Consider the following 9,989-nt stretch of genomic DNA (forward strand, 5'->3'; position numbering starts at 1 on the left):
ATCATCCCGGCGTGGCAGCGGCCATGGCTGGCGACGACGTAGGCCAGTGGTACAAGGTGGGAGTCGGGCCACCCCGATTGCCCTAGATCTGGAGGGATTGAGATGTTTGGGGACCTGGTGATGGACCCCATAGTAGATGTGAATTATGATTTAGAATATTTAAATATTAAATAATTTATTTGTGATTTATAATTGATGTTGTAGAGGAAGAGTCGGCGGTGCCAGGAGATTTTGATCAGGGGACTCAGCACCCCAGCGCGTAGGTTGTGATTCGGATCTGTGCTTGTGTCAGTCCACAAATTTCTGTAAGAATCCCTACATCTGAACACTTTTATTTATGCATATATTGGATTTATCGTTGGATATATTTTATCAGTATGTTGCTATTTGTTTTTGAGCTTGTATGACACTATGAGGTGTGCATTTTGTTTATTATGAAAGTATTGAAATAATTAAATTGGGAAGAAATAACATATTTTTGAGAAATTATGAAAATATGTGACGGGATTGAAATGTGATTAAACATGTAAAACTAGACATGTAAAATGGGTTGGACTAACCTTGTCATGAGATAGCCTCTACGAGCTTATGCGTAGGATAGCTGCCACGAGCTTATGCGTGGGATAGCCTCTACGAGCTTATGTGTAGAATAGCCTCCACGGGCTTACGCATGGGATAGCCTCTACGAGCTTATGCGTAGGATAGCCTCCACGGGCTTACGCGTGGGATAGCTGCCACGAGCTTATGCGTGGGATTTGTGCAGTCTTGGACTGGGTCATGAACTTGGTTAGTCCAAAGCCAGAAGTGAAAAGTCTGAAAACTTGAGAATCAGAGTAATACGGGAATGGATCACATAATGTGAAAAAGGATTTGTGTATATGTACTGATTATATACACTTGTTGTTTGTTGAGCTTTTGAAAAGATGAAATGGCATTTATTTGATGTTTTGATTATTTTATTATTATTACTGTGTATGGCTGTTGGGATTCTTACTGGGCTGGAAAAGCTCATACTACACTTACTTTCTTTTTCAGAGGCACTGGATTTGTAGAGACCATTGGGTGGGACGAGAAATAAGATCTGCATGGAGTCTGATTGCTGGATAGATAGAAGTTAATCTATCTTTTATTTATGGACACTTGAAATTATGTAATAAATCAGTACATTTTGGTTGGATTTGATTTAATTTCATTAATCATTAATTTTGGCATTTATGGAATTATTGAAATTTTTGTTTATCTTAGGCCTTGCATGATCTTTAGGGCACTGCTCTAGAGCTCATGCGGCCGGTTGCGTGCCGGACCCGGGTGGTGGGTTCGGGGCATGACAGAGTGGTATCAGAGCTTAAGGTTAAGGTATCCTAGGGTTTATGTTCAGGTAAGTATCAGTGGAGAATTATGATAGAAAAACTATCAGAGATTTGGTTTATAATCACTTGAGATTGTAACAAGAATGATATTATAATCTAAGGTTTAAGACCACTAGGGACTGTGGCCTTAGTGGCATTAAAGTTTGAGGTTTAAGATTATTGGAAAATGTGACCAGTTGGAATCTAAGCATATGTTTAAGATCACTAGGGATCGTGACAGAAATATATCATAGCTTAAGGTTATGATCACTTTGGACATGACAATTAAATTCAGTGCTTAAGCTGTAAGATCACTGGGCATTGTGATAAAATGTATGCATCGGTTTGGTTTTCGATGCATACGGAAGGAAAGTATAAATTGTCTCTGATCATGATAAGAGAGGTTTGACCTAAGATAAGTGTAGGTCAACAATGGCATATCGAGTATACCATGTTCAGATATTATTTAAATGATTTGAAAGCTCAAATTTGATGTGGGTTTTGATGTGATCATACTTTTGGTTTTGCTGCTAATTATTAGAGTGGGATTTGTACGTTGATTTAGTATTGGAGTAAGCTAAGGAGATTTCATAATATTGAAAGAAACGTTCTTCGAAGTTGAAAATGTATGTGGATTATATCTGGTGTTGGCATGTTGGATATTGCAAATAGGTCTATTTTCTATGGATGTATTTGATTATTTTGAGGCCATAGAGTATGCATATTGATGGGAGAATTCTAATTATTTGAATTCTCATGTTTGGATTGGGTTACTGGATTTTACTTATAATTGTAGAAGACTATTTGATGTGTTAATTTAAAACTCAAGCCTAGGTTTAAGATTTGAGCAGGGATCTTTTGTCATTGTTGATGAAGCCACTAATAAATGTCATATTGAGTAGAGACTTCGGTCATGAGATGCTTACATGAATTATAATATATAGCATTGTTGATGGATGTTAAGAATCTTGGTGAAGGAAGATCAGGAGATCGATCGAGTTAAATTCTAATCATAGTGTATTGGCTCAATGACTTCTAACCCATTGAATTTGAAGTAAATTCTGTTGGAAGGAAAATCAATGTAGATCTTCTAATTAAATTGCTAAGGGAATACAAGAATTACCTCCCTTTAAATTAAACTTAGATATTTTGGATTCTAAAAAGGTTATGGAGATCACGTAATGACCTTAAACTTGACTAAAGGATTGGGGGTTAGTTATGGTAAGTACACTCTATATAAATCGAGGACAAAAAGATCTAGAGGTTTTGCTCTAGTTCTACTTGAAAATTTAAAATTTGGATTTTCTTAGTCACGGTGCAAAGTGATGCTTTGGTTAGAAATCATTTTGTGACTTTAAAGAATTTAATGAGTTAGATCAGAGTGCGCAGCAGAAGTGTAGTGGCTTGAGTTATTTTGAAACCGATTAAGGAAAAAAAAAATAATAATAATAATACCTTGATCTGAAAGGTATTATGATAGAAGACTTGAGTTAGTTTTCTAGTAGAGGGGAATGTCGTTGATTCTTTGCCTACTGGAAGTAGTTATGGGCTCTCCTATTTTTAATAATTCTAAGAAGAATTTTGGGGCATCTCAAATTTAGCGTTAACAGATTGATAGCTCAGTGATTAAGCTTGGTCTTGGAATGATTTAACATAGTTCTTCGACTCCTAGCTCTGACATTGTTAATATACCTATTTGAACAGGTTTGCGATTTTCCTAGGATAAAGGTTGATCATTTAATCACAGGCAAAGTTAAGAAAAGAAAAATGATTATAGAATATTAAGAGCATTTGATACTAAAGATTTCTCCTATTTCTATTAAGCCAATTATGATCTCTATGTAGAATCAAGAGAAATTAATTTCTTTGGGATATAATTATGGCATTTTAATCCAAGGTTGGGAGTTTGGAATTCTTTTGAAGGAGATCAAAAGAACTTACTACGTGTGGTAAATAGAAAGGATCAAGTTTTGAGATGCTATGATTTTTGTATGTCAAAATCTTGTGAGTAGGTACTCCGAGAGGGAGACTATTTGAGATCTCAGGGATGATGTGGGAGAAAGAAAGGTACTGGGACCAGAGATAGTACAACAAACTGTGGATAAGATAATGGTGATCAGAGAACGGCTCCTTATAGCTCAGAGTAGACAAAAGAGTTATACTGATAATATGAGAAGAGAACTGGAGTTTCAGGTTGGTAATTATGTTTTCTTGAAAGTATCTCCTACTAAAGGTGTGATGAGGTTCGGGGTTCGTGGCAAATTGAGCCCTAGGTATGTTGGTCCATTCGAGATCTTGGACAGAGTTGGAGAAGCAGCATATCGCTTGGCTCTACCACCAGCTTATCAGGTGTACATAATGTATTTCATGTTTCAATGCTGAGAAAACATATTCCGGACCCGAACCATATGGTAAATTTTGAGCCTATAAGCCTGCTGTTAGATGTATGCCCTAGAAGCCAATTTTGGCTGACGCATTATTAATTCTAGGACATAATTTGTACTTGACTTTATTATTATTGAATAAATGAAAGGCATCTTTTTCATTCATATTATTATTGTGTCTATGAATCGTCCAAGGAATTAATAAGATGATGATGCATATTCTCAAGAGTTGAGAATTTGAGCCATGCATCATTAATGATTAATTTCTAAATGCTCCTGATCGATGGATCATCATGAGGACGGTGATCGATCCGATGAGATCAGTGCACACATTACTTTCCCTGTGGATGGACGAGACTCGAGTCCACGGTGTAGGGACACTGAAGTAATAGTGCAGGTGCTTGTTAGAGAACAAGGATACTGAGCGTGACCAATACAAGAAGTCACTTGGATGTCTATCCACTCGTCAGTGACTTGCTTGATGTTGCAGTAGTGTGACTGGTCCTTTGACCTGCGATGCTTCGGCTACTCACAGTGAGGTTATTGTAGTTTGACTGCACACATACATGGTCTCTAGCCATATGGGTCCATGCAGTGTAGATTGGCTGCAGTAGGTTCACTGTAGGAGTAGGGTATGCACCTATAAGGAATCTATCGACCTTGATAGATAAGAAGAGATCCTATGTGATTTATAAGATTGAGTTCGTAAGACCTCGGCCGGGGCAGATTGCACAGTGGAGAAAGAGTTCTCCGCTCTCGAACTTAAGTCGAATAAATCTTGACATATGACAGACGAAGGGGTTTGACGAGTTATCCATTACCTCCGTCTTGTAGGGATCCACGATAGTAGGACTGTATCACATGATAACTGCACCTAGAGGTTCATCATTCTATTCTGCTGGGTAGCCACTACATGCTGCTAGGTGTCACTAGTGGATGGTGGGACTCACAGGGATTATCTCGATGATTGATTAACCCTAATGAGTAGAGTTGGAATCGTTCCAATCCATTGAAAGGAGTTTTCAATGATATTGTGATAAGAGATCACAATATATCTCACTACCAGTCAGAATAGAACCTATGGGGTCACACACACTAGAAGTATTAACCGATCCGATGGTTGAATCGTGATTAGGAATCACAAGTAATCAATTCGATTGATATTCAGTTGAAAAAGGAACAAAGAAAATTAATTAATTGGACTTAAACACAAATCCTACTTCGAGTAGGATTCCTAGAGTTAGGACTGGGAATCCTAATTGGAGTAGGACTGGGATTCCTACTTGGAGTAGGATTCCTACAATCCTAATTAGATTAGGAGTTTTGAATTAAAATTGGATTCCTACTTGGAATAGGATTCCTAGAGTCCTAATCGGATTAGGACTTCGGATTCAAATTAGAGTCCTAGTTGGATTAGGACTAAAATTAAATAAGTCCTAATTGGATTAGGATTTCATAAGTCCTAATTAATTATTAATCTAATGAATCAACATGACTCCTAATTAGGTTAGGAATGAAGAGTTCAATTGAGTCATGGTTCATTCAAGTTCTAATTGGATTAGGACTAGTATAGATTGAACCCAATTGATTCATGATTTGGTTAATCCTAATTAGATTAGGACTAAACCATGAGGACACCTAATCCTCCTTGGAGGAGGATTAGGTTAACCAAGTAAGAGGGGCATGAGCCCCTCTCCTCTTGGTTGGTGCGGCATAAAGAGAGGTGGCCGGCGCCCCCTCTTAGGAAACTAGTCTAGGGCTCCTAAATTGTAGGAGCCCTAGATGGTTTTATAAAGGAGGCATGGGGGCCGGCGCCCTAATAGGTGAATCCCTCTTCCTCCAAGCCGTGGCCTCCTCCTCTTCCTCCTTGGTCTTCAGCCGCAAGCAAGGAAGCAAGAAAGATCTCTTGGCGGTCCTCTTCTTCCTCCTTCGTTTGGGATCCAACGCAAGGGAAAGCAAAGGCTGCATCTAGCCTTTTGGATCTTCTCCCTTGATCCCTTCATCTTCTTCCTCCTCCCTCCAGCATTCAAAGGTTGATTGAAAGGGAGATGATCAGCCATCAAAGTTATCTCTGCAAGGGAGCTAGCACCCCGGGGAGATAGAAAGCTTGGATCGGTTCCTGCTTCGTGTGGATACCCGTAGAGGCCGAGCACTTGAACGGCTTCAAGCGAACCTCCATCCAAAACCACGAACTCTAGTTTGCGGTGATCATCTACCCGCACAAGATGAAGATCTGATCTTCCAATTAGTTTAAAAGTTTTTAATCCTTATCTATCTACGAACGATTTTTGAAACACGTTCATGCGATGAACGTCGATCCCGCTTATGCCGATTCCGCTGCCATCTGATTTTGTTTTGAAATATCAGCGGCATGGGCGGGTTTCTAACAGTGGTATCAGAGCCTAGGCTTCGTAGATTAAGGTAAGAATAAATTATCTAAAGGCATCTTAGATCTGAAAATTGAAGGATTATGTGTGCTGAAAATTTCTGCATGCAGATTTTTCAGAGTTGCTGAATTTTTGCATGCTGATTTTTATGTGATAAGATGATGATTCTAATTGCATTGTTAATGAGATTACAAAGTTTAGAATCATGATTAGCATGATCAGCAACTTATGTCATAACATAATCAATTAATTCTCAGATCTGAAAATTATAATTGTTGCATATGGTGATGATCATAGGATTCAAACCCTTTTGGTATTAAATGTAAAGACCTGCGATGTGATCTGCAATGTCATGTAATTTTTTCAGATGCTTGCATGCATCTTATTTGATGTTTTGAGAGGCCTGCGTGCCTCCTAAAAGAAGATGTAATTTATTATTATTTTACATCTGGTTGTATTTCTGTGATGTGATGTACGTCAACGATCAAGTTGAAGACAAGGCATGAGATGAACAGGGGTCTAAGCGGTTGATGGCGATTGGATCAAGAGTTGGTCAAGGATCGAATCAAGGAGGCTTGGAACCAATTCAAGAGTTGAAGACCAGTTGATCGATTGACGTACATGTGCTTGTAATATGACCTAATTAGAATCCATGATCATCACCTATTTAAAGTTTAGTTTTACTTAATGCTGCGATTATAACTGCCTGCAATGTACCGTTTGCATGTGATGTGAATGAGAGTCGGGTAGATAGGTTTACATGTAATGTAGCAAACCCAATGAGACCTAAACTAAAACCTCCTCAATCAAGTCGAGAGTGAACCGACATGAGGAAGTCATATTAGATTAATTGATCTAATTGGTGTCTAGGAAAGCATGAAAGGTGGTTACTTAATTAGGACCTTACTCTCTGAGTAAGGGGAGCCTCCCACCTGCTTACCTAGCCAATTGTTCGATTACGTCTTATGAAGAGCTCAAGTTGCAAACACTAAGACCTGATTAACCAATATTAAGTCAATAGGTCTTCCACTGTAGTAGAGCTGCTAAGGTCTTTCTGATGTTGATTTGTCTCGGCTGGATACAGTGGGCAAGTTGCATCGGGGGGCTGGACCTCTCTATAGACATGAGATGTTGTAGGGTAAAGGTGGGGTTGGGCACCAATAACTGTTAGGTGAGGGCCCAATGACGACTTTATTCCTACGGTTATATGATGGGTCTGACTTAACTAAGAAATGGGACAAATAACTGTTAGGTGAGGTCTTCATGGCTTAGAGACCAAGTTGCACTGCAACATGCTTGAGAAGCATTGTACAAGAGTTGTACACTCATCCATCTATGTGTCACCAATAACTGTTAGGTGAGGTGCCATGTAGATTGGTGAGACCGCAGTACCTACTAGAAACCCTAGTCGCGTAGGATTTCCGTTTTCCTACCAGGGGAGTGTGAGGAATTCGAGAAAATAGTGGGAGTTATATTTATTCTAAAAGACCTTAGAACAGATTAAGGATCAAGTACAAAAGTCTAACTAGAATCTTTACTCTCTGCAGATCATAATGTCAGCCTCAAACCCTTTGACCCGTATTCTTGAGACCAACCGATTGACTGGAACCAATTTCAAGGACTGGCTAAGAAAACTCAAAATTGTTTTGAACTGTGAGAAACTGGGCTACATACTTGAAAATGATATCCCTAGACTACCAGCACGTCCTACTGATGATCAGCGTGTGACACATCAAAAGTGGACGGATGATGACATCAGAGTCAAGTGCTATATCATGGCATCCTTGTCCAATGAAATACAATGCCAGCATGAAAATATGAAGACTGCTAGGGACATACTGGCACACCTGCAAGAGTTGTATGGTGAGCAGAGTCGCACAGCTCGTTTTGAAGTGTCCAAGAGGCTCTTAAAAACAAAGATGCGCGAGGGGCAGTCTGTCCATGATCACGGTCTGACTATGATCAAGGACCTGGAGGAGCTTGAGAAGCTCGGTATGAACATGCACAAGGAATTGCAAGTAGATCTGATCCTTCAATCCCTTCCTGATTCATTTGGACAGTTTATAGTAAACTACCACATGAATAAGATTGAATGCACTAAGACTGAACTAATAAATATGTTGGTAACTGCTGAGGGTGCCTTGAAAGGTTCAAGGGGCAATGTCCTTGCTGCTGAGTTGACTTCTGGTTCCAAGAGAAAGTCTACTTGGAAGAAAAAGAAACCTGCGAAGAAGCAGAAGAAAGACAAGAAGCCAAAGAAGGAAGTTCAAAAGAAAAAGGCCAATGACAAAGGAAAATGTTTCCACTGCAATGTCGACGACCACTGGAAGAGGAACTGTCCTTCATACCTCGAGAGCCTGAAGAACAAGAAAGGTGACACACCTTCAGAAGGTATAAACTTGCTCATAATTGAAACTAATCTAATGGTTTCTTCTACTTCTAGTTGGGTTATAGATTCTGGTTCTAGTGCTCATCTGTGCACTACCATGCAGGGTCTAAAAGAAAGTAGAAGGTTGGCGGAAGGTGCGGTAACCCTTCGGGTTGGCAACGGAGCAAAAGTTGTTGCTGTGGCTGTGGGCACCTACCATCTGCGACTACCGTCTGGTTTTAGTTTATTACTTAGAGACTGCTATTATGTACCTGCTGCTAGCAAAAATTTGATTTCTGTTTCATGTTTAGCACAGGAAGGTCATGTTTTTACATTTGACAAAGACTGCTGTTCTATTTATTTCAGAAATAAAATAGTCGCACGTGGTTTTATGATTGACAGTCTCTATCATTTGCATATGGATGTATCTGTAAATGTGTCTGAGCAAGAAGTGAATGCCAAAGGATCCAAGAGATCCAGGGATGAGATAAACCAAAAATATTTGTGGCACCTCAGGCTTGGCCATATTGGAGAGGACAGAACGAACAAAATGGATAAAGATGGGCCTCTCGGCTCATTGACTTCCGAGTCATATTCAGTTTGCGAGTCCTGTCTTCAAGGAAAAATGGCCAGATTGCCCTTTGTAGGACATGGGGAGAGGACCACTGAAATACTTACCCTGATACACTCAGATGTGTGTGGGCCATTCGATGTGCAAGCCAGGGGACGTTATTTGTACTTCATTACCTTTACCGATGATTATTCACGGTATGGGTATGTGTATCTTATGGACACAAATCTGAATCTTTCGAAAAGTTCAAAGAGTTCAGAAATGAAGTAGAAAAACAAACTGAAAAACCTCTTAAGGCTCTTCGATCAGATCGAGGAGGAGAATACCTTAGTGGAGAATTCCGGGACTATCTCAAAGACAATGGCATAGTCTCACAATGGACTCCTCCGGGTACACCTCAACTCAACGGGGTGTCAGAGAGGAGAAATCGGACTCTATTGGATATGGTCCGGTCCATGATGAGCTTCACTGATTTACCGATGTTTCTTTGGGGAAATGCCTTACTTACCGCAGTATATCTACTTAATAGAGTTCCCTCTAAATCCGTTCCTACCACACCGTATGAGATATGACATGGTAAGAAACCAAGTCTTAGTCATCTTAAGATTTGGGGATGTCCAGCCCACGTCAAAAGACTACAGGCGGACAAACTAGAGGCTAGGACCATAAGTGCTCGTTTTATAGGATATCTTAAAGAGTCATTAGGATACAATTTTTACGTCTCAAAGGATCACAATGTGTTTGTGAGTCGTCATGCCATCTTCTTGGAAAACCAGTTTATCCTTGATAGAGGCAGTGGGAGGAAAATTGAGCTTGAAGAGAAAATCTCTGAAAAGCAACGAGTCATGGATCCTATAGAACCCATTAATACAGAGCCAGTACACGATGTCCCTCAACCACCTCGCAGATTTAGTAGGGTCTCCCATCCTT

General features: G+C 39.7%; 1 long non-coding RNA gene across 1 annotated transcript; it reads left to right on the plus strand.

The window, feature by feature from the left end:
• Nucleotides 1-208: 208 nt before the first annotated feature.
• Nucleotides 209-1,175, plus strand: LOC120105783. The gene is made up of 2 exons (XR_005508076.1): nucleotides 209-305; nucleotides 1,036-1,175. It is a non-coding gene; the product is annotated as an uncharacterized LOC120105783 (long non-coding RNA).
• Nucleotides 1,176-9,989: the final 8,814 nt, after the last annotated feature.

Source organism: Phoenix dactylifera, unplaced genomic scaffold (genome assembly GCF_009389715.1).
Source record: "Phoenix dactylifera cultivar Barhee BC4 unplaced genomic scaffold, palm_55x_up_171113_PBpolish2nd_filt_p 000368F, whole genome shotgun sequence".
Lineage (NCBI taxonomy): Eukaryota > Viridiplantae > Streptophyta > Magnoliopsida > Arecales > Arecaceae > Phoenix > Phoenix dactylifera.